The 24606-nt window shown below is 43.9% G+C and overlaps 12 non-coding genes across 12 annotated transcripts; all 12 read left to right on the forward strand.

Annotated features, from left to right (window-relative positions):
- The first annotated feature begins 656 nt into the window (after window positions 1-656).
- TRNAM-CAU (transfer RNA methionine (anticodon CAU)) lies at window positions 657-729 on the forward strand. The gene has a single exon. It is a non-coding gene; the product is annotated as a tRNA-Met (tRNA).
- A 1482-nt stretch (window positions 730-2211) lies between these two features.
- TRNAM-CAU (transfer RNA methionine (anticodon CAU)) lies at window positions 2212-2284 on the forward strand. The gene has a single exon. It is a non-coding gene; the product is annotated as a tRNA-Met (tRNA).
- Window positions 2285-3767: 1483 nt separating this feature from the next.
- TRNAM-CAU (transfer RNA methionine (anticodon CAU)) lies at window positions 3768-3840 on the forward strand. Its single transcript has one exon. It is a non-coding gene; the product is annotated as a tRNA-Met (tRNA).
- A 1483-nt stretch (window positions 3841-5323) lies between these two features.
- TRNAM-CAU (transfer RNA methionine (anticodon CAU)) lies at window positions 5324-5396 on the forward strand. The gene has a single exon. It is a non-coding gene; the product is annotated as a tRNA-Met (tRNA).
- A 1483-nt stretch (window positions 5397-6879) lies between these two features.
- On the forward strand, window positions 6880-6952 carry TRNAM-CAU (transfer RNA methionine (anticodon CAU)). Its single transcript has one exon. It is a non-coding gene; the product is annotated as a tRNA-Met (tRNA).
- Window positions 6953-10536: 3584 nt separating this feature from the next.
- Window positions 10537-10609, forward strand: TRNAM-CAU (transfer RNA methionine (anticodon CAU)). The gene has a single exon. It is a non-coding gene; the product is annotated as a tRNA-Met (tRNA).
- A 1483-nt stretch (window positions 10610-12092) lies between these two features.
- TRNAM-CAU (transfer RNA methionine (anticodon CAU)) lies at window positions 12093-12165 on the forward strand. Its single transcript has one exon. It is a non-coding gene; the product is annotated as a tRNA-Met (tRNA).
- Window positions 12166-13648: 1483 nt separating this feature from the next.
- TRNAM-CAU (transfer RNA methionine (anticodon CAU)) lies at window positions 13649-13721 on the forward strand. The gene has a single exon. It is a non-coding gene; the product is annotated as a tRNA-Met (tRNA).
- Window positions 13722-15204: 1483 nt separating this feature from the next.
- Window positions 15205-15277, forward strand: TRNAM-CAU (transfer RNA methionine (anticodon CAU)). Its single transcript has one exon. It is a non-coding gene; the product is annotated as a tRNA-Met (tRNA).
- Window positions 15278-18861: 3584 nt separating this feature from the next.
- On the forward strand, window positions 18862-18934 carry TRNAM-CAU (transfer RNA methionine (anticodon CAU)). Its single transcript has one exon. It is a non-coding gene; the product is annotated as a tRNA-Met (tRNA).
- A 3031-nt stretch (window positions 18935-21965) lies between these two features.
- TRNAM-CAU (transfer RNA methionine (anticodon CAU)) lies at window positions 21966-22038 on the forward strand. The gene has a single exon. It is a non-coding gene; the product is annotated as a tRNA-Met (tRNA).
- Window positions 22039-23520: 1482 nt separating this feature from the next.
- TRNAM-CAU (transfer RNA methionine (anticodon CAU)) lies at window positions 23521-23593 on the forward strand. Its single transcript has one exon. It is a non-coding gene; the product is annotated as a tRNA-Met (tRNA).
- The last annotated feature ends 1013 nt before the right edge of the window (window positions 23594-24606 follow it).

The following is a 24606-nucleotide window of genomic DNA, read 5'->3' on the forward strand; positions in this document are numbered from 1 at the left end:
ATTACTAAGCACCCAGCATCAAGAACGTGCATTTTGGATGCATTTTCAAAAGGAAAGAGAACGGAAAAATCTGTAGATTGAAGGTGATTGAGATAAACAAAATATTCCGTTTTTCTAAAAGCTACTGTAAAGAGTCTTTGGTTTAGAAGAAGAACCCTTACCAATGATCAAGAGAGATGCGACAGATTTCTATCATCAAAGCATTATGGTTGTCAAGATGAATCATCACTTTGATGTCTTCAACAAGTAGGATTCTTTTGATCTATAATCATCAAAAATGAGATAGCCCCATTTCATGGGATTTTTCAAGGCAAACGTCTGACAGATTAAGCGGGGTCCTCATCCCTGTTGGAGGACATATCTCTTCCTTCATCATGATGCCAGCCTAGCTTTCTGCCCAAAATCCAAGGTAAGCATGGCAAAAGTCTGGAGATGCCGGGGATTGAACCCGGGGCCTGATACATGCAAAGCATGCGCTCTACCACTGAGCTACATCCCCACTTCTGCAAAATTTGACTGTATGATTGGAAACCCTGCATTGAACCGACGGCCACATCACCCCATTTGACTCTGCAGTATACAATGTCAGTCAGGAAAAAACTTCAGCCTTGTACCTGGATGATCTTCATGGTCTTATGTACAGATGCCTATATACAGCCTTCTTAGCGCAGTAGGCAGCGCGTCAGTCTCATAATCTGAAGGTCCTGAGTTCGATCCTCAGAGAGGGCATTTATTTCCTTCTTTTGGAATGCAAAATTCTCCGATTTTCTTGAAATGCGCAAACTATGCCTAGTTCAAAGATTTTTCCAAAGCAAATGTCTGACTATTTAAGTGGGGCTCTCACCCCAACTGCATGACAAACTTCTTCTTTCTGCATGATGGCAGGCTAGCCTTCTGGAAAAAAGCCAAGATAAGGAACAAAGGCTCCTGGAGATGCCGGGGATTGAACCCGGGACCTCATACATGCGAAGCATGCGCTCTACCACTGAGCTACATCCCCACTTTTGCACTCAAGATGTTTGATGGATGCAAGGAATCCCTGAAACCCAGGGACTGCAAAGTCTCTATCATAATCAATGGAAGGTATTGTTTGAATAAAAGTGAAAGATATGGAAATCGAAGCACAAAATCCTTCGAGCCGGATTTGAACCAGTGACCTAAGGATGTCTGACTTTATGCTACAGTCCTCCGCTCTACCAACTGAGCTATCGAAGGAGTGGCTGAAGTATCTTTCAGCGCTGTAATTATCTCTCGCTCAAGAAAGGTTGTGGGGGTGGGGATCAGGAGCAGATCGATGAAAATCATGAACATTACCTGCAGCTCCCTCTCAAAGTCACCAGTTCTTAGAGCACACTGTAAGGTACGTCTTATCACCCCAAAGGAGGATTTCAGACCAAAGTTCATGTTCTGTCTTGGCTTGGGGATAAGCAGGGGTGCTCCAAATTTCAATTTTACAGAAAGGAAAGGAACTTTGATACAAAGACCTTGGGCAGCATTGGTGGCAAATGGATGGCTGCGCGGAACCATGAAAGAAATGACAGAAAGTTATGGGAGTCATTACTAAGCACCCAGCATCAAGAACGTGCATTTTGGATGCATTTTCAAAAGGAAAGAGAACGGAAAAATCTGTAGATTGAAGGTGATTGAGATAAACAAAATATTCCGTTTTTCTAAAAGCTACTGTAAAGAGTCTTTGGTTTAGAAGAAGAACCCTTACCAATGATCAAGAGAGATGCGACAGATTTCTATCATCAAAGCATTATGGTTGTCAAGATGAATCATCACTTTGATGTCTTCAACAAGTAGGATTCTTTTGATCTATAATCATCAAAAATGAGATAGCCCCATTTCATGGGATTTTTCAAGGCAAACGTCTGACAGATTAAGCGGGTCCTCTTCCCGGTTGGAGGACATATCTCTTCCTTCATCATGATGCCAGCCTAGCTTTCTGCCCAAAATCCAAGGTAAGCATGGCAAAAGTCTGGAGATGCCGGGGATTGAACCCGGGGCCTCATACATGCAAAGCATGCGCTCTACCACTGAGCTACATCCCCACTTCTGCAAGATTTGACTGTATGATTGGAAACCCTGCATTGAACCGACGGCCACATCACCCCATTCGACTCTGCAGTATACAATGTCAGTCAGGAAAATCCTTCAGCCTTGTACCTGGATGATCTTCATGGTCTTATGTACAGATGCCTATATACAGCCTTCTTAGCGCAGTAGGCAGCGCGTCAGTCTCATAATCTGAAGGTCCTGAGTTCGATCCTCAGAGAGGGCATTTATTTCCTTCTTTTGGAATGCAAAATTCTCCGATTTTCTTGAAATGCGCAAACTATGCCTAGTTCAAAGATTTTTCCAAAGCAAATGTCTGACTATTTAAGTGGGGCTCTCACCCCAACTGCATGACAAACTTCTTCTTTCTGCATGATGGCAGGCTAGCCTTCTGGAAAAAAGCCAAGATAAGGAACAGAGGCTCCTGGAGATGCCGGGGATTGAACCCGGGACCTCATACATGCAAAACATGCGCTCTACCACTGAGCTACATCCCCACTTTTGCACTCGAGCTGTTTGATGGATGCAAGGAATCCCTGAAACCCAGGGGCTGCAAAGTCTCGATCATAATCAATGGAAGGTATTGTTTGAATAAAAGTGAAAGATATGGAAATCGAAGCACAAAATCCTTCGAGCCTGATTTGAACCAGCGACCTAAGGATGTCTGACTTTATGCTACAGTCCTCCGCTCTACCAACTGAGCTATCGAAGGAGTGGCTGAAGTATCTTTCAGCGCTGTAATTATCTCTCGCTCAAGAAAGGTTGTGGGGGTGGGGATCAGGAGCAGATCGATGAAAATCATTAACATTACCTGCAGCTCCCTCTCAAAGTCACCAGTTCTTAGAGCACACTGTAAGGTACGTCTTATCACCCCAAAGGAGGATTTCAGACCAAAGTTCATGTTCTGTCTTGGCTTGGGGATAAGCAGGGGTGCTCCAAATTTCAATTTTACAGAAAGGAAAGGAACTTTGATACAAAGACCTTGGGCAGCATTGGTGGCAAATGGATGGCTGCGCGGAACCATGAAAGAAATGACAGAAAGTTATGGGAGTCATTACTAAGCACCCAGCATCAAGAACGTGCATTTTGGATGCATTTTCAAAAGGAAAGAGAACGGAAAAATCTGTAGATTGAAGGTGATTGAGATAAACAAAATATTCCGTTTTTCTAAAAGCTACTGTAAAGAGTCTTTGGTTTAGAAGAAGAACCCTTACCAATGATCAAGAGAGATGCGACAGATTTCTATCATCAAAGCATTATGGTTGTCAAGATGAATCATCACTTTGATGGCTTCAACAAGTAGGATTCTTTTGATCTATAATCATCAAAAATGAGATAGCCCCATTTCATGGGATTTTTCAAGGCAAACGTCTGACAGATTAAGCGGGGTCCTCTTCCCGGTTGGAGGACATATCTCTTCCTTCATCATGATGCCAGCCTAGCTTTCTGCCCAAAATCCAAGGTAAGCATGGCAAAAGTCTGGAGATGCCGGGGATTGAACCCGGGGCCTCATACATGCAAAGCATGCGCTCTACCACTGAGCTACATCCCCACTTCTGCAAGATTTGACTGTATGATTGGAAACCCTGCATTGAACCGACGGCCACATCACCCCATTCGACTCTGCAGTATACAATGTCAGTCAGGAAAATCCTTCAGCCTTGTACCTGGATGATCTTCATGGTCTTATGTACAGATGCCTATATACAGCCTTCTTAGCGCAGTAGGCAGCGCGTCAGTCTCATAATCTGAAGGTCCTGAGTTCGATCCTCAGAGAGGGCATTTATTTCCTTCTTTTGGAATGCAAAATTCTCCGATTTTCTTGAAATGCGCAAACTATGCCTAGTTCAAAGATTTTTCCAAAGCAAATGTCTGACTATTTAAGTGGGGCTCTCACCCCAACTGCATGACAAACTTCTTCTTTCTGCATGATGGCAGGCTAGCCTTCTGGAAAAAAGCCAAGATAAGGAACAGAGGCTCCTGGAGATGCCGGGGATTGAACCCGGGACCTCATACATGCGAAACATGCGCTCTACCACTGAGCTACATCCCCACTTTTGCACTCGAGCTGTTTGATGGATGCAAGGAATCCCTGAAACCCAGGGACTGCAAAGTCTCGATCATAATCAATGGAAGGTATTGTTTGAATAAAAGTGAAAGATATGGAAATCGAAGCACAAAATCCTTCGAGCCTGATTTGAACCAGCGACCTAAGGATGTCTGACTTTATGCTACAGTCCTCCGCTCTACCAACTGAGCTATCGAAGGAGTGGCTGAAGTATCTTTCAGCGCTGTAATTATCTCTCGCTCAAGAAAGGTTGTGGGGGTGGGGATCAGGAGCAGATCGATGAAAATCATTAACATTACCTGCAGCTCCCTCTCAAAGTCACCAGTTCTTAGAGCACACTGTAAGGTACGTCTTATCACCCCAAAGGAGGATTTCAGACCAAAGTTCATGTTCTGTCTTGGCTTGGGGATAAGCAGGGGTGCTCCAAATTTCAATTTTACAGAAAGGAAAGGAACTTTGATACAAAGACCTTGGGCAGCATTGGTGGCAAATGGATGGCTGCGCGGAACCATGAAAGAAATGACAGAAAGTTATGGGAGTCATTACTAAGCACCCAGCATCAAGAACGTGCATTTTGGATGCATTTTCAAAAGGAAAGAGAACGGAAAAATCTGTAGATTGAAGGTGATTGAGATAAACAAAATATTCCGTTTTTCTAAAAGCTACTGTAAAGAGTCTTTGGTTTAGAAGAAGAACCCTTACCAATGATCAAGAGAGATGCGACAGATTTCTATCATCAAAGCATTATGGTTGTCAAGATGAATCATCACTTTGATGTCTTCAACAAGTAGGATTCTTTTGATCTATAATCATCAAAAATGAGATAGCCCCATTTCATGGGATTTTTCAAGGCAAACGTCTGACAGATTAAGCGGGGTCCTCATCCCTGTTGGAGGACATATCTCTTCCTTCATCATGATGCCAGCCTAGCTTTCTGCCCAAAATCCAAGGTAAGCATGGCAAAAGTCTGGAGATGCCGGGGATTGAACCCGGGGCCTCATACATGCAAAGCATGCGCTCTACCACTGAGCTACATCCCCACTTCTGCAAGATTTGACTGTATGATTGGAAACCCTGCATTGAACCGACGGCCACATCACCCCATTCGACTCTGCAGTATACAATGTCAGTCAGGAAAATCCTTCAGCCTTGTACCTGGATGATCTTCATGGTCTTATGTACAGATGCCTATATACAGCCTTCTTAGCGCAGTAGGCAGCGCGTCAGTCTCATAATCTGAAGGTCCTGAGTTCGATCCTCAGAGAGGGCATTTATTTCCTTCTTTTGGAATGCAAAATTCTCCGATTTTCTGGAAATGCGCAAACTATGCCTAGTTCAAAGATTTTTCCAAAGCAAATGTCTGACTATTTAAGTGGGGCTCTCACCCCAACTGCATGACAAACTTCTTCTTTCTGCATGATGGCAGGCTAGCCTTCTGGAAAAAAGCCAAGATAAGGAACAGAGGCTCCTGGAGATGCCGGGGATTGAACCCGGGACCTCATACATGCGAAGCATGCGCTCTACCACTGAGCTACATCCCCACTTTTGCACTCGAGCTGTTTGATGGATGCAAGGAATCCCTGAAACCCAGGGACTGCAAAGTCTCGATCATAATCAATGGAAGGTATTGTTTGAATAAAAGTGAAAGATATGGAAATCGAAGCACAAAATCCTTCGAGCCGGATATGAACCAGCGACCTAAGGATGTCTGACTTTATGCTACAGTCCTCCGCTCTACCAACTGAGCTATCGAAGGAGTGGCTGAAGTATCTTTCAGCGCTGTAATTATCTCTCGCTCAAGAAAGGTTGTGGGGGTGGGGATCAGGAGCAGATCGATGAAAATCATGAACATTACCTGCAGCTCCCTCTCAAAGTCACCAGTTCTTAGAGCACACTGTAAGGTACGTCTTATCACCCCAAAGGAGGATTTCAGACCAAAGTTCATGTTCTGTCTTGGCTTGGGGATAAGCAGGGGTGCTCCAAATTTCAATTTTACAGAAAGGAAAGGAACTTTGATACAAAGACCTTGGGCAGCATTGGTGGCAAATGGATGGCTGCGCGGAACCATGAAAGAAATGACAGAAAGTTATGGGAGTCATTACTACGCACCCAGCATCAAGAACGTGCATTTTGGATGCATTTTCAAAAGGAAAGAGAACGGAAAAATCTGTAGATTGAAGGTGATTGAGATAAACAAAATATTCCGTTTTTCTAAAAGCTACTGTAAAGAGTCTCTGGTTTAGAAGAAGAACCCTTACCAATGATCAAGAGAGATGCGACAGATTTCTATCATCAAAGCATTATGGTTGTCAAGATGAATCATCACTTTGATGTCTTCAACAAGTAGGATTCTTTTGATCTATAATCATCAAAAATGAGATAGCCCCATTTCATGGGATTTTTCAAGGCAAACGTCTGACAGATTAAGCGGGGTCCTCATCCCGGTTGGAGGACATATCTCTTCCTTCATCATGATGCCAGCCTAGCTTTCTGCCCAAAATCCAAGGTAAGCATGGCAAAAGTCTGGAGATGCCGGGGATTGAACCCGGGGCCTCATACATGCAAAGCATGCGCTCTACCACTGAGCTACATCCCCACTTCTGCAAGATTTGACTGTATGATTGGAAACCCTGCATTGAACCGACGGCCACATCACCCCATTCGACTCTGCAGTATACAATGTCAGTCAGGAAAATCCTTCAGCCTTGTACCTGGATGATCTTCATGGTCTTATGTACAGATGCCTATATACAGCCTTCTTAGCGCAGTAGGCAGCGCGTCAGTCTCATAATCTGAAGGTCCTGAGTTCGATCCTCAGAGAGGGCATTTATTTCCTTCTTTTGGAATGCAAAATTCTCCGATTTTCATGAAATGCGCAAACTATGCCTAGTTCAAAGATTTTTCCAAAGCAAATGTCTGACTATTTAAGTGGGGCTCTAACCCCAACTGCATGACAAACTTCTTCTTTCTGCATGATGGCAGGCTAGCCTTCTGGAAAAAAGCCAAGATAAGGAACAGAGGCTCCTGGAGATGCCGGGGATTGAACCCGGGACCTCATACATGCGAAGCATGCGCTCTACCACTGAGCTACATCCCCACTTTTGCACTCGAGCTGTTTGATGGATGCAAGGAATCCCTGAAACCCAGGGACTGCAAAGTCTCGATCATAATCAATGGAAGGTATTGTTTGAATAAAAGTGAAAGATATGGAAATCGAAGCACAAAATCCTTCGAGCCGGATTTGAACCAGCGACCTAAGGATGTCTGACTTTATGCTACAGTCCTCCGCTCTACCAACTGAGCTATCGAAGGAGTGGCTGAAGTATCTTTCAGCGCTGTAATTATCTCTCGCTCAAGAAAGGTTGTGGGGGTGGGGATCAGGAGCAGATCGATGAAAATCATGAACATTACCTGCAGCTCCCTCTCAAAGTCACCAGTTCTTAGAGCACACTGTAAGGTACGTCTTATCACCCCAAAGGAGGATTTCAGACCAAAGTTCATGTTCTGTCTTGGCTTGGGGATAAGCAGGGGTGCTCCAAATTTCAATTTTACAGAAAGGAAAGGAACTTTGATACAAAGACCTTGGGCAGCATTGGTGGCAAATGGATGGCTGCGCGGAACCATGAAAGAAATGACAGAAAGTTATGGGAGTCATTACTACGCACCCAGCATCAAGAACGTGCATTTTGGATGCATTTTCAAAAGGAAAGAGAACGGAAAAATCTGTAGATTGAAGGTGATTGAGATAAACAAAATATTCCGTTTTTCTAAAAGCTACTGTAAAGAGTCTCTGGTTTAGAAGAAGAACCCTTACCAATGATCAAGAGAGATGCGACAGATTTCTATCATCAAAGCATTATGGTTGTCAAGATGAATCATCACTTTGATGTCTTCAACAAGTAGGATTCTTTTGATCTATAATCATCAAAAATGAGATAGCCCCATTTCATGGGATTTTTCAAGGCAAACGTCTGACAGATTAAGCGGGGTCCTCATCCCGGTTGGAGGACATATCTCTTCCTTCATCATGATGCCAGCCTAGCTTTCTGCCCAAAATCCAAGGTAAGCATGGCAAAAGTCTGGAGATGCCAGGGATTGAACCTGGGGCCTCATACATGCAAAGCATGCGCTCTACCACTGAGCTACATCCCTACTCCTGCAAGATTTGACTGTATGATTGGAAACCCTGCATTGAACTGACTGCCACATCACCCCATTCGACTCTGCAGTATACAATGTCAGTCAGGAAAATCCTTCAGCCTTGTACCTGAATGATCTTCATGGTCTTATGTACAGATACCTATATACAGCCTTCTTAGCGCAGTAGGCAGCGCGTCAGTCTCATAATCTGAAGGTCCTGAGTTTGATCCTCAGAGAGGGCATTTATTTCCTTCTTTTGGAATGCAAAATTCTCAGATTTTCTTGAAATGCGCAAACTATGCCTAGTTCAAAGATTTTTCCAAAGCAAATGTCTGACTATTTAAGTGGGGTTCTCACCCCAACTGCATGACAAACTTCTTCTTTCTGCATGATGGCAGGCTAGCCTTCTGGAAAAAAGCCAAGATAAGGAACAGAGGCTCCTGGAGATGCCGGGGATTGAACCCGGGACCTCATACGTGCAAAGCATGCGCTCTACCACTGAGATACATCCCCACTTTTGCACTCAAGCTGTTTGATGGATGCAAGGAATTCCTGAAACCCAGGGACTGCAAAGTCTCGATTTGAGACTAGAATGTAAAGCTTCAGGCATGAAATTGCTCACGCCTTATGTTTGGATTGTCTTCACGGAGCATATATTTAGTGCACTCTAGGTTTGTGGAGCATGCTTACTACAGTGGGCAGAAAGTCAGTTTGGTAATCAGAAGGTCCAGAGCTCGATTCTCAAGTAGGGCTTTTGTTTGCTCAGTTTGGAATGCAAAACGTCTCAGGATTTCTCCAAATGGGTAAACTGTTGGTCTACTTTCCAGCTTGTACAGCCTTTCAGGTGATGATTGCATTGGATATTCCTTCTTGCCCATCGGTGGACCCTCTAACTGTAGGCAAGTCAAAGCGTGATTGGCTGGCAAGCAGCTGCCTTGGTGCACTGCAGTTGGAAGTCTTCCAAGTGCATACATTTATCCATGCAATGCTTTGGTATTAGTTCTGATCAGAAAGTCTTGTTTACATCTCTTACCACCTCGCCTAGAGATGAGTATGTCAACTATTGGCTTTGAAAGCAGATAGAGTACACTTCTTTTCCAATATTTATCGGAGCTTGGGAATGCTTCATAACCAATGGAAGGTATTGTTTGAATAAAAGTGAAAGATATGGAAATCGAAGCCGAAAATCCTTCGAGCCTGATTTGAACCAGCGACCTAAGGATGTCTGACTTTATGCTACAGTCCTCCGCTCTACCAACTGAGCTATTGAAGGAGTGGCTAAAGTATCTTTCAGCGCTGTAATTATCTCTCGCTCAAGAAAGGTTGTGGGGGTGGGGATCAGGAGCAGATCGATGAAAATCATTAACATTACCTGCAGCTCCCTCTCAAAGTCACCAGTTCTTAGAGCACACTGTAAGGTACGTCTTATCACCCCAAAGGAGGATTTCAGACCAAAGTTCATGTTCTGTCTTGGCTTGGGGATAAGCAGGGGTGCTCCAAATTTCAATTTTACAGAAAGGAAAGGAACTTTGATACAAAGACCTTGGGCAGCATTGGTGGCAAATGGATGGCTGCGCGGAACCATGAAAGAAATGACAGAAAGTTATGGGAGTCATTACTAAGCACCCAGCATCAAGAACGTGCATTTTGGATGCATTTTCAAAAGGAAAGAGAACGGAAAAATCTGTAGATTGAAGGTGATTGAGATAAACAAAATATTCCGTTTTTCTAAAAGCTACTGTAAAGAGTCTTTGGTTTAGAAGAAGAACCCTTACCAATGATCAAGAGAGATGCGACAGATTTCTATCATCAAAGCATTATGGTTGTCAAGATGAATCATCACTTTGATGTCTTCAACAAGTAGGATTCTTTTGATCTATAATCATCAAAAATGAGATAGCCCCATTTCATGGGATTTTTCAAGGCAAACGTCTGACAGATTAAGCGGGGTCCTCTTCCCGGTTGGATGACATATCTCTTCCTTCATCATGATGCCAGCCTAGCTTTCTGCCCAAAATCCAAGGTAAGCATGGCAAAAGTCTGGAGATGCCGGGGATTGAACCCGGGGCCTCATACATGCAAAGCATGCGCTCTACCACTGAGCTACATCCCCACTTCTGCAAGATTTGACTGTATGATTGGAAACCCTGCATTGAACCGACGGCCACATCACCCCATTCGACTCTGCAGTATACAATGTCAGTCAGGAAAATCCTTCAGCCTTGTACCTGGATGATCTTCATGGTCTTATGTACAGATGCCTATATACAGCCTTCTTAGCGCAGTAGGCAGCGCGTCAGTCTCATAATCTGAAGGTCCTGAGTTCGATCCTCAGAGAGGGCATTTATTTCCTTCTTTTGGAATGCAAAATTCTCCGATTTTCTTGAAATGCGCAAACTATGCCTAGTTCAAAGATTTTTCCAAAGCAAATGTCTGACTATTTAAGTGGGGCTCTCACCCCAACTGCATGACAAACTTCTTCTTTCTGCATGATGGCAGGCTAGCCTTCTGGAAAAAAGCCAAGATAAGGAACAGAGGCTCCTGGAGATGCCGGGGATTGAACCTGGGACCTCATACATGCAAAACATGCGCTCTACCACTGAGCTACATCCCCACTTTTGCACTCGAGCTGTTTGATGGATGCAAGGAATCCCTGAAACCCAGGGACTGCAAAGTCTCGATCATAATCAATGGAAGGTATTGTTTGAATAAAAGTGAAAGATATGGAAATCAAAGCACAAAATCCTTCGAGCCTGATTTGAACCAGCGACCTAAGGATGTCTGACTTTATGCTACAGTCCTCCGCTCTACCAACTGAGCTATTGAAGGAGTGGCTAAAGTATCTTTCAGCGCTGTAATTATCTCTCGCTCAAGAAAGGTTGTGGGGGTGGGGATCAGGAGCAGATCGATGAAAATCATTAACATTACCTGCAGCTCCCTCTCAAAGTCACCAGTTCTTAGAGCACACTGTAAGGTACGTCTTATCACCCCAAAGGAGGATTTCAGACCAAAGTTCATGTTCTGTCTTGGCTTGGGGATAAGCAGGGGTGCTCCAAATTTCAATTTTACAGAAAGGAAAGGAACTTTGATACAAAGACCTTGGGCAGCATTGGTGGCAAATGGATGGCTGCGCGGAACCATGAAAGAAATGACAGAAAGTTATGGGAGTCATTACTAAGCACCCAGCATCAAGAACGTGCATTTTGGATGCATTTTCAAAAGGAAAGAGAACGGAAAAATCTGTAGATTGAAGGTGATTGAGATAAACAAAATATTCCGTTTTTCTAAAAGCTACTGTAAAGAGTCTTTGGTTTAGAAGAAGAACCCTTACCAATGATCAAGAGAGATGCGACAGATTTCTATCATCAAAGCATTATGGTTGTCAAGATGAATCATCACTTTGATGGCTTCAACAAGTAGGATTCTTTTGATCTATAATCATCAAAAATGAGATAGCCCCATTTCATGGGATTTTTCAAGGCAAACGTCTGACAGATTAAGCGGGGTCCTCTTCCCGGTTGGAGGACATATCTCTTCCTTCATCATGATGCCAGCCTAGCTTTCTGCCCAAAATCCAAGGTAAGCATGGCAAAAGTCTGGAGATGCCGGGGATTGAACCCGGGGCCTCATACATGCAAAGCATGCGCTCTACCACTGAGCTACATCCCCACTTCTGCAAGATTTGACTGTATGATTGGAAACCCTGCATTGAACCGACGGCCACATCACCCCATTCGACTCTGCAGTATACAATGTCAGTCAGGAAAATCCTTCAGCCTTGTACCTGGATGATCTTCATGGTCTTATGTACAGATGCCTATATACAGCCTTCTTAGCGCAGTAGGCAGCGCGTCAGTCTCATAATCTGAAGGTCCTGAGTTCGATCCTCAGAGAGGGCATTTATTTCCTTCTTTTGGAATGCAAAATTCTCCGATTTTCTTGAAATGCGCAAACTATGCCTAGTTCAAAGATTTTTCCAAAGCAAATGTCTGACTATTTAAGTGGGGCTCTCACCCCAACTGCATGACAAACTTCTTCTTTCTGCATGATGGCAGGCTAGCCTTCTGGAAAAAAGCCAAGATAAGGAACAGAGGCTCCTGGAGATGCCGGGGATTGAACCCGGGACCTCATACATGCGAAACATGCGCTCTACCACTGAGCTACATCCCCACTTTTGCACTCGAGCTGTTTGATGGATGCAAGGAATCCCTGAAACCCAGGGACTGCAAAGTCTCGATCATAATCAATGGAAGGTATTGTTTGAATAAAAGTGAAAGATATGGAAATCGAAGCACAAAATCCTTCGAGCCTGATTTGAACCAGCGACCTAAGGATGTCTGACTTTATGCTACAGTCCTCCGCTCTACCAACTGAGCTATCGAAGGAGTGGCTGAAGTATCTTTCAGCGCTGTAATTATCTCTCGCTCAAGAAAGGTTGTGGGGGTGGGGATCAGGAGCAGATCGATGAAAATCATTAACATTACCTGCAGCTCCCTCTCAAAGTCACCAGTTCTTAGAGCACACTGTAAGGTACGTCTTATCACCCCAAAGGAGGATTTCAGACCAAAGTTCATGTTCTGTCTTGGCTTGGGGATAAGCAGGGGTGCTCCAAATTTCAATTTTACAGAAAGGAAAGGAACTTTGATACAAAGACCTTGGGCAGCATTGGTGGCAAATGGATGGCTGCGCGGAACCATGAAAGAAATGACAGAAAGTTATGGGAGTCATTACTAAGCACCCAGCATCAAGAACGTGCATTTTGGATGCATTTTCAAAAGGAAAGAGAACGGAAAAATCTGTAGATTGAAGGTGATTGAGATAAACAAAATATTCCGTTTTTCTAAAAGCTACTGTAAAGAGTCTTTGGTTTAGAAGAAGAACCCTTACCAATGATCAAGAGAGATGCGACAGATTTCTATCATCAAAGCATTATGGTTGTCAAGATGAATCATCACTTTGATGTCTTCAACAAGTAGGATTCTTTTGATCTATAATCATCAAAAATGAGATAGCCCCATTTCATGGGATTTTTCAAGGCAAACGTCTGACAGATTAAGCGGGGTCCTCATCCCTGTTGGAGGACATATCTCTTCCTTCATCATGATGCCAGCCTAGCTTTCTGCCCAAAATCCAAGGTAAGCATGGCAAAAGTCTGGAGATGCCGGGGATTGAACCCGGGGCCTCATACATGCAAAGCATGCGCTCTACCACTGAGCTACATCCCCACTTCTGCAAGATTTGACTGTATGATTGGAAACCCTGCATTGAACCGACGGCCACATCACCCCATTCGACTCTGCAGTATACAATGTCAGTCAGGAAAATCCTTCAGCCTTGTACCTGGATGATCTTCATGGTCTTATGTACAGATGCCTATATACAGCCTTCTTAGCGCAGTAGGCAGCGCGTCAGTCTCATAATCTGAAGGTCCTGAGTTCGATCCTCAGAGAGGGCATTTATTTCCTTCTTTTGGAATGCAAAATTCTCCGATTTTCTGGAAATGCGCAAACTATGCCTAGTTCAAAGATTTTTCCAAAGCAAATGTCTGACTATTTAAGTGGGGCTCTCACCCCAACTGCATGACAAACTTCTTCTTTCTGCATGATGGCAGGCTAGCCTTCTGGAAAAAAGCCAAGATAAGGAACAGAGGCTCCTGGAGATGCCGGGGATTGAACCCGGGACCTCATACATGCGAAGCATGCGCTCTACCACTGAGCTACATCCCCACTTTTGCACTCGAGCTGTTTGATGGATGCAAGGAATCCCTGAAACCCAGGGACTGCAAAGTCTCGATCATAATCAATGGAAGGTATTGTTTGAATAAAAGTGAAAGATATGGAAATCGAAGCACAAAATCCTTCGAGCCGGATATGAACCAGCGACCTAAGGATGTCTGACTTTATGCTACAGTCCTCCGCTCTACCAACTGAGCTATCGAAGGAGTGGCTGAAGTATCTTTCAGCGCTGTAATTATCTCTCGCTCAAGAAAGGTTGTGGGGGTGGGGATCAGGAGCAGATCGATGAAAATCATGAACATTACCTGCAGCTCCCTCTCAAAGTCACCAGTTCTTAGAGCACACTGTAAGGTACGTCTTATCACCCCAAAGGAGGATTTCAGACCAAAGTTCATGTTCTGTCTTGGCTTGGGGATAAGCAGGGGTGCTCCAAATTTCAATTTTACAGAAAGGAAAGGAACTTTGATACAAAGACCTTGGGCAGCATTGGTGGCAAATGGATGGCTGCGCGGAACCATGAAAGAAATGACAGAAAGTTATGGGAGTCATTACTACGCACCCAGCATCAAGAACGTGCATTTTGGATGCATTTTCAAAAGGAAAGAGAACGGAAAAATCTGTAGATTGAAGGTGATTGAGATAAACAAAATATTCCGTTTTTCTAAAAGCTACTGTAAAGAGTCTCTGGTTTAGAAGAAGAACCCTTACCAATGATCAAGAGAGATGCGACAGATTTCTATCATCAAAGCATTATGGTTGTCAAGATGAATCATCACTTTGATGTCTTCAACAAGTAGGATTCTTTTGATCTATAATCATCAAAAATGAGATAGCCCCATTTCATGGGATTTTTCAAGGCAAACGTCTGACAGATTAAGCGGGGTCCTCATCCCGGTTGGAGGACATATCTCTTCCTTCATCATGATGCCAGCCTAGCTTTCTGCCCAAAATCCAAGGTAAGCATGGCAAAAGTCTGGAGATGCCGGGGATTGAACCCGGGGCCTCATACATGCAAAGCATGCGCTCTACCACTGAGCTACATCCCCACTTCTGCAAGATTTGACTGTATGATTGGAAACCCTGCATTGAACCGACGGCCACATCACCCCATTCGACTCTGCAGTATACAATGTCAGTCAGGAAAATCCTTCAGCCTTGTACCTGGATGATCTTCATGGTCTTATGTACAGATGCCTATATACAGCCTTCTTAGCGCAGTAGGCAGCGCGTCAGTCTCATAATCTGAAGGTCCTGAGTTCGATCCTCAGAGAGGGCATTTATTTCCTTCTTTTGGAATGCAAAATTCTCCGATTTTCATGAAATGCGCAAACTATGCCTAGTTCAAAGATTTTTCCAAAGCAAATGTCTGACTATTTAAGTGGGGCTCTAACCCCAACTGCATGACAAACTTCTTCTTTCTGCATGATGGCAGGCTAGCCTTCTGGAAAAAAGCCAAGATAAGGAACAGAGGCTCCTGGAGATGCCGGGGATTGAACCCGGGACCTCATACATGCGAAGCATGCGCTCTACCACTGAGCTACATCCCCACTTTTGCACTCGAGCTGTTTGATGGATGCAAGGAATCCCTGAAACCCAGGGACTGCAAAGTCTCGATCATAATCAATGGAAGGTATTGTTTGAATAAAAGTGAAAGATATGGAAATCGAAGCACAAAATCCTTCGAGCCGGATTTGAACCAGCGACCTAAGGATGTCTGACTTTATGCTACAGTCCTCCGCTCTACCAACTGAGCTATCGAAGGAGTGGCTGAAGTATCTTTCAGCGCTGTAATTATCTCTCGCTCAAGAAAGGTTGTGGGGGTGGGGATCAGGAGCAGATCGATGAAAATCATGAACATTACCTGCAGCTCCCTCTCAAAGTCACCAGTTCTTAGAGCACACTGTAAGGTACGTCTTATCACCCCAAAGGAGGATTTCAGACCAAAGTTCATGTTCTGTCTTGGCTTGGGGATAAGCAGGGGTGCTCCAAATTTCAATTTTACAGAAAGGAAAGGAACTTTGATACAAAGACCTTGGGCAGCATTGGTGGCAAATGGATGGCTGCGCGGAACCATGAAAGAAATGACAGAAAGTTATGGGAGTCATTACTACGCACCCAGCATCAAGAACGTGCATTTTGGATGCATTTTCAAAAGGAAAGAGAACGGAAAAATCTGTAGATTGAAGGTGATTGAGATAAACAAAATATTCCGTTTTTCTAAAAGCTACTGTAAAGAGTCTCTGGTTTAGAAGAAGAACCCTTACCAATGATCAAGAGAGATGCGACAGATTTCTATCATCAAAGCATTATGGTTGTCAAGATGAATCATCACTTTGATGTCTTCAACAAGTAGGATTCTTTTGATCTATAATCATCAAAAATGAGATAGCCCCATTTCATGGGATTTTTCAAGGCAAACGTCTGACAGATTAAGCGGGGTCCTCATCCCGGTTGGAGGACATATCTCTTCCTTCATCATGATGCCAGCCTAGCTTTCTGCCCAAAATCCAAGGTAAGCATGGCAAAAGTCTGGAGATGCCAGGGATTGAACCTGGGGCCTCATACATGCAAAGCATGCGCTCTACCACTGAGCTACATCCCTACTCCTGCAAGATTTGACTGTATGATTGGAAACCCTGCATTGAACTGACTGCCACATCACCCCATTCGACTCTGCAGTATACAATGTCAGTCAGGAAAATCCTTCAGCCTTGTACCTGAATGATCTTCATGGTCTTATGTACAGATACCTATATACAGCCTTCTTAGCGCAGTAGGCAGCGCGTCAGTCTCATAATCTGAAGGTCCTGAGTTTGATCCTCAGAGAGGGCATTTATTTCCTTCTTTTGGAATGCAAAATTCTCAGATTTTCTTGAAATGCGCAAACTATGCCTAGTTCAAAGATTTTTCCAAAGCAAATGTCTGACTATTTAAGTGGGGTTCTCACCCCAACTGCATGACAAACTTCTTCTTTCTGCATGATGGCAGGCTAGCCTTCTGGAAAAAAGCCAAGATAAGGAACAGAGGCTCCTGGAGATGCCGGGGATTGAACCCGGGACCTCATACGTGCAAAGCATGCGCTCTACCACTGAGATACATCCCCACTTTTGCACTCAAGCTGTTTGATGGATGCAAGGAATTCCTGAAACCCAGGGACTGCAAAGTCTCGATTTGAGACTAGAATGTAAAGCTTCAGGCATGAAATTGCTCACGCCTTATGTTTGGATTGTCTTCACGGAGCATATATTTAGTGCACTCTAGGTTTGTGGAGCATGCTTACTACAGTGGGCAGAAAGTCAGTTTGGTAATCAGAAGGTCCAGAGCTCGATTCTCAAGTAGGGCTTTTGTTTGCTCAGTTTGGAATGCAAAACGTCTCAGGATTTCTCCAAATGGGTAAACTGTTGGTCTACTTTCCAGCTTGTACAGCCTTTCAGGTGATGATTGCATTGGATATTCCTTCTTGCCCATCGGTGGACCCTCTAACTGTAGGCAAGTCAAAGCGTGATTGGCTGGCAAGCAGCTGCCTTGGTGCACTGCAGTTGGAAGTCTTCCAAGTGCATACATTTATCCATGCAATGCTTTGGTATTAGTTCTGATCAGAAAGTCTTGTTTACATCTCTTACCACCTCGCCTAGAGATGAGTATGTCAACTATTGGCTTTGAAAGCAGATAGAGTACACTTCTTTTCCAATATTTATCGGAGCTTGGGAATGCTTCATAACCAATGGAAGGTATTGTTTGAATAAAAGTGAAAGATATGGAAATCGAAGCCGAAAATCCTTCGAGCCTGATTTGAACCAGCGACCTAAGGATGTCTGACTTTATGCTACAGTCCTCCGCTCTACCAACTGAGCTATTGAAGGAGTGGCTAAAGTATCTTTCAGCGCTGTAATTATCTCTCGCTCAAGAAAGGTTGTGGGGGTGGGGATCAGGAGCAGATCGATGAAAATCATTAACATTACCTGCAGCTCCCTCTCAAAGTCACCAGTTCTTAGAGCACACTGTAAGGTACGTCTTATCACCCCAAAGGAGGATTTCAGACCAAAGTTCATGTTCTGTCTTGGCTTGGGGATAAGCAGGGGTGCTCCAAATTTCAATTTTACAGAAAGGAAAGGAACTTTGATACAAAGACCTTGGGCAGCATTGGTGGCAAATGGATGGCTGCGCGGAACCATGAAAGAAATGACAGAAAGTTATGGGAGTCATTACTAAGCACCCAGCATCAAGAACGTGCATTTTGGATGCATTTTCAAAAGGAAAGAGAACGGAAAAATCTGTAGATTGAAGGTGATTGAGATAAACAAAATATTCCGTTTTTCTAAAAGCTACTGTAAAGAGTCTTTGGTTTAGAAGAAGAACCCTTACCAATGATCAAGAGAGATGCGACAGATTTCTATCATCAAAGCATTATGGTTGTCAAGATGAATCATCACTTTGATGTCTTCAACAAGTAGGATTCTTTTGATCTATAATCATCAAAAATGAGATAGCCCCATTTCATGGGATTTTTCAAGGCAAACGTCTGACAGATTAAGCGGGGTCCTCTTCCCGGTTGGATGACATATCTCTTCCTTCATCATGATGCCAGCCTAGCTTTCTGCCCAAAATCCAAGGTAAGCATGGCAAAAGTCTGGAGATGCCGGGGATTGAACCCGGGGCCTCATACATGCAAAGCATGCGCTCTACCACTGAGCTACATCCCCACTTCTGCAAGATTTGACTGTATGATTGGAAACCCTGCATTGAACCGACGGCCACATCACCCCATTCGACTCTGCAGTATACAATGTCAGTCAGGAAAATCCTTCAGCCTTGTACCTGGATGATCTTCATGGTCTTATGTACAGATGCCTATATACAGCCTTCTTAGCGCAGTAGGCAGCGCGTCAGTCTCATAATCTGAAGGTCCTGAGTTCGATCCTCAGAGAGGGCATTTATTTCCTTCTTTTGGAATGCAAAATTCTCCGATTTTCTTGAAATGCGCAAACTATGCCTAGTTCAAAGATTTTTCCAAAGCAAATGTCTGACTATTTAAGTGGGGCTCTCACCCCAACTGCATGACAAACTTCTTCTTTCTGCATGATGGCAGGCTAGCCTTCTGGAAAAAAGCCAAGATAAGGAACAGAGGCTCCTGGAGATGCCGGGGATTGAACCTGGGACCTCATACATGCAAAACATGCGCTCTACCACTGAGCTACATCCCCACTTTTGCACTCGAGCTGTTTGATGGATGCAAGGAATCCCTGAAACCCAGGGACTGCAAAGTCTCGATCATAATCAATGGAAGGTATTGTTTGAATAAAAGTGAAAGATATGGAAATCAAAGCACAAAATCCTTCGAGCCTGATTTGAACCAGCGACCTAAGGATGTCTGACTTTATGCTACAGTCCTCCGCTCTACCAACTGAGCTATTGAAGGAGTGGCTAAAGTATCTTTCAGCGCTGTAATTATCTCTCGCTCAAGAAAGGTTGTGGGGGTGGGGATCAGGAGCAGATCGATGAAAATCATTAACATTACCTGCAGCTCCCTCTCAAAGTCACCAGTTCTTAGAGCACACTGTAAGGTACGTCTTATCACCCCAAAGGAGGATTTCAGACCAAAGTTCATGTTCTGTCTTGGCTTGGGGATAAGCAGGGGTGCTCCAAATTTCAATTTTACAGAAAGGAAAGGAACTTTGATACAAAGACCTTGGGCAGCATTGGTGGCAAATGGATGGCTGCGCGGAACCATGAAAGAAATGACAGAAAGTTATGGGAGTCATTACTAAGCACCCAGCATCAAGAACGTGCATTTTGGATGCATTTTCAAAAGGAAAGAGAACGGAAAAATCTGTAGATTGAAGGTGATTGAGATAAACAAAATATTCCGTTTTTCTAAAAGCTACTGTAAAGAGTCTTTGGTTTAGAAGAAGAACCCTTACCAATGATCAAGAGAGATGCGACAGATTTCTATCATCAAAGCATTATGGTTGTCAAGATGAATCATCACTTTGATGTCTTCAACAAGTAGGATTCTTTTGATCTATAATCATCAAAAATGAGATAGCCCCATTTCATGGGATTTTTCAAGGCAAACGTCTGACAGATTAAGCGGGGTCCTCTTCCCGGTTGGATGACATATCTCTTCCTTCATCATGATGCCAGCCTAGCTTTCTGCCCAAAATCCAAGGTAAGCATGGCAAAAGTCTGGAGATGCCGGGGATTGAACCCGGGGCCTCATACATGCAAAGCATGCGCTCTACCACTGAGCTACATCCCCACTTCTGCAAGATTTGACTGTATGATTGGAAACCCTGCATTGAACCGACGGCCACATCACCCCATTCGACTCTGCAGTATACAATGTCAGTCAGGAAAATCCTTCAGCCTTGTACCTGGATGATCTTCATGGTCTTATGTACAGATGCCTATATACAGCCTTCTTAACGCAGTAGGCAGCGCGTCAGTCTCATAATCTGAAGGTCCTGAGTTCGATCCTCAGAGAGGGCATTTATTTCCTTCTTTTGGAATGCAAAATTCTCCGATTTTCTTGAAATGCGCAAACTATGCCTAGTTCAAAGATTTTTCCAAAGCAAATGTCTGACTATTTAAGTGGGGCTCTCACCCCAACTGCATGACAAACTTCTTCTTTCTGCATGATGGCAGGCTAGCCTTCTGGAAAAAAGCCAAGATAAGGAACAGAGGCTCCTGGAGATGCCGGGGATTGAACCCGGGACCTCATACATGCGAAACATGCGCTCTACCACTGAGCTACATCCCCACTTTTGCACTTGAGCTGTTTGATGGATGCAAGGAATCCCTGAAACCCAGGGACTGCAAAGTCTCGATCATAATCAATGGAAGGTATTGTTTGAATAAAAGTGAAAGATATGGAAATCGAAGCACAAAATCCTTCGAGCCTGATTTGAACCAGCGACCTAAGGATGTCTGACTTTATGCTACAGTCCTCCGCTCTACCAACTGAGCTATCGAAGGAGTGGCTGAAGTATCTTTCAGCGCTGTAATTATCTCTCGCTCAAGAAAGGTTGTGGGGGTGGGGATCAGGAGCAGATCGATGAAAATCATTAACATTACCTGCAGCTCCCTCTCAAAGTCACCAGTTCTTAGAGCACACTGTAAGGTACGACTTATCACCCCAAAGGAGGATTTCAGACCAAAGTTCATGTTCTGTCTTGGCTTGGGGATAAGCAGGGGTGCTCCAAATTTCAATTTTACAGAAAGGAAAGGAACTTTGATACAAAGACCTTGGGCAGCATTGGTGGCAAATGGATGGCTGCGCGGAACCATGAAAGAAATGACAGAAAGTTATGGGAGTCATTACTAAGCACCCAGCATCAAGAACGTGCATTTTGGATGCATTTTCAAAAGGAAAGAGAACGGAAAAATCTGTAGATTGAAGGTGATTGAGATAAACAAAATATTCTGTTTTTCTAAAAGCTACTGTAAAGAGTCTTTGGTTTAGAAGAAGAACCCTTACCAATGATCAAGAGAGATGCGACAGATTTCTATCATCAAAGCATTATGGTTGTCAAGATGAATCATCACTTTGATGTCTTCAACAAGTAGGATTCTTTTGATCTATAATCATCAAAAATGAGATAGCCCCATTTCATGGGATTTTTCAAGGCAAACGTCTGACAGATTAAGCGGGGTCCTCATCCCTGTTGGAGGACATATCTCTTCCTTCATCATGATGCCAGCCTAGCTTTCTGCCCAAAATCCAAGGTAAGCATGGCAAAAGTCTGTAGATGTCGGGGATTGAACCCGGGGCCTGATACATGCAAAGCATGCGCTCTACCACTGAGCTACATCCCCACTTCTGCAAAATTTGACTGTATGATTGGAAACCCTGCATTGAACCGACGGCCACATTTGACTCTGCAGTATACAATGTCAGTCAGGAAAAAACTTCAGCCTTGTACCTGGATGATCTTCATGGTCTTATGTACAGATGCCTATATACAGCCTTCTTAGCGCAGTAGGCAGCGCGTCAGTCTCATAATCTGAAGGTCCTGAGTTCGATCCTCAGAGAGGGCATTTATTTCCTTCTTTTGGAATGCAAAATTCTCCGATTTTCTTGAAATGCGCAAACTATGCCTAGTTCAAAGATTTTTCCAAAGCAAATGTCTGACTATTTAAGTGGGGCTCTCACCCCAACTGCATGACAAACTTCTTCTTTCTGCATGATGGCAGGCTAGCCTTCTGGAAAAAAGCCAAGATAAGGAACAGAGGCTCCTGGAGATGCCGGGGATTGAACCCGGGACCTCATACATGCGAAGCATGCGCTCTACCACTGAGCTACATCCCCACTTTTGCACTCGAGCTGTTTGATGGATGCAAGGAATTCCTGAAACCCAGGGACTGCAAAGTCTCGATCATAATCAATGGAAGGTATTGTTTGAATAAAAGTGAAAGATATGGAAATCGAAGCACAAAATCCTTCGAGCCGGATTTGAACCAGCGACCTAAGGATGTCTGACTTTATGCTACAGTCCTCCGCTCTACCAACTGAGCTATCGAAGGAGTGGCTGAAGTATCTTTCAGCGCTGTAATTATCTCTCGCTCAAGAAAGGTTGTGGGGGTGGGGATCAGGAGCAGATCGATGAAAATCATGAACATTACCTGCAGCTCCCTCTCAAAGTCACCAGTTCTTAGAGCACACTGTAAGGTACGTCTTATCACCCCAACGGAGGATTTCAGACCAAAGTTCATGTTCTGTCTTGGCTTGGGGATAAGCAGGGGTGCTCCAAATTTCAATTTTACAGAAAGGAAAGGAACTTTGATACAAAGACCTTGGGCAGCATTGGTGGCAAATGGATGGCTGCGCGGAACCATGAAAGAAATGACAGAAAGTTATGGGAGTCATTACTAAGCACCCAGCATCAAGAACGTGCATTTTGGATGCATTTTCAAAAGGAAAGAGAACGGAAAAATCTGTAGATTGAAGGTGATTGAGATAAACAAAATATTCCGTTTTTCTAAAAGCTACTGTAAAGAGTCTTTGGTTTAGAAGAAGAACCCTTACCAATGATCAAGAGAGATGCGACAGATTTCTATCATCAAAGCATTATGGTTGTCAAGATGAATCATCACTTTGATGTCTTCAACAAGTAGGATTCTTTTGATCTATAATCATCAAAAATGAGATAGCCCCATTTCATGGGATTTTTCAAGGCAAACGTCTGACAGATTAAGCGGGTCCTCTTCCCGGTTGGAGGACATATCTCTTCCTTCATCATGATGCCAGCCTAGCTTTCTGCCCAAAATCCAAGGTAAGCATGGCAAAAGTCTGGAGATGCCGGGGATTGAACCCGGGGCCTCATACATGCAAAGCATGCGCTCTACCACTGAGCTACATCCCCACTTCTGCAAGATTTGACTGTATGATTGGAAACCCTGCATTGAACCGACGGCCACATCACCCCATTCGACTCTGCAGTATACAATGTCAGTCAGGAAAATCCTTCAGCCTTGTACCTGGATGATCTTCATGGTCTTATGTACAGATGCCTATATACAGCCTTCTTAGCGCAGTAGGCAGCGCGTCAGTCTCATAATCTGAAGGTCCTGAGTTCGATCCTCAGAGAGGGCATTTATTTCCTTCTTTTGGAATGCAAAATTCTCCGATTTTCTTGAAATGCGCAAACTATGCCTAGTTCAAAGATTTTTCCAAAGCAAATGTCTGACTATTTAAGTGGGGCTCTCACCCCAACTGCATGACAAACTTCTTCTTTCTGCATGATGGCAGGCTAGCCTTCTGGAAAAAAGCCAAGATAAGGAACAGAGGCTCCTGGAGATGCCGGGGATTGAACCCGGGACCTCATACATGCAAAACATGCGCTCTACCACTGAGCTACATCCCCACTTTTGCACTCGAGCTGTTTGATGGATGCAAGGAATCCCTGAAACCCAGGGACTGCAAAGTCTCGATCATAATCAATGGAAGGTATTGTTTGAATAAAAGTGAAAGATATGGAAATCGAAGCACAAAATCCTTCGAGCCTGATTTGAACCAGCGACCTAAGGATGTCTGACTTTATGCTACAGTCCTCCGCTCTACCAACTGAGCTATCGAAGGAGTGGCTGAAGTATCTTTCAGCGCTGTAATTATCTCTCGCTCAAGAAAGGTTGTGGGGGTGGGGATCAGGAGCAGATCGATGAAAATCATTAACATTACCTGCAGCTCCCTCTCAAAGTCACCAGTTCTTAGAGCACACTGTAAGGTACGTCTTATCACCCCAAAGGAGGATTTCAGACCAAAGTTCATGTTCTGTCTTGGCTTGGGGATAAGCAGGGGTGCTCCAAATTTCAATTTTACAGAAAGGAAAGGAACTTTGATACAAAGACCTTGGGCAGCATTGGTGGCAAATGGATGGCTGCGCGGAACCATGAAAGAAATGACAGAAAGTTATGGGAGTCATTACTAAGCACCCAGCATCAAGAACGTGCATTTTGGATGCATTTTCAAAAGGAAAGAGAACGGAAAAATCTGTAGATTGAAGGTGATTGAGATAAACAAAATATTCCGTTTTTCTAAAAGCTACTGTAAAGAGTCTTTGGTTTAGAAGAAGAACCCTTACCAATGATCAAGAGAGATGCGACAGA

The sequence above is a fragment of the Triturus cristatus genome, chromosome 4_1 (genome assembly GCF_964204655.1).
Source record: "Triturus cristatus chromosome 4_1, aTriCri1.1, whole genome shotgun sequence".
Lineage (NCBI taxonomy): Eukaryota > Metazoa > Chordata > Amphibia > Caudata > Salamandridae > Triturus > Triturus cristatus.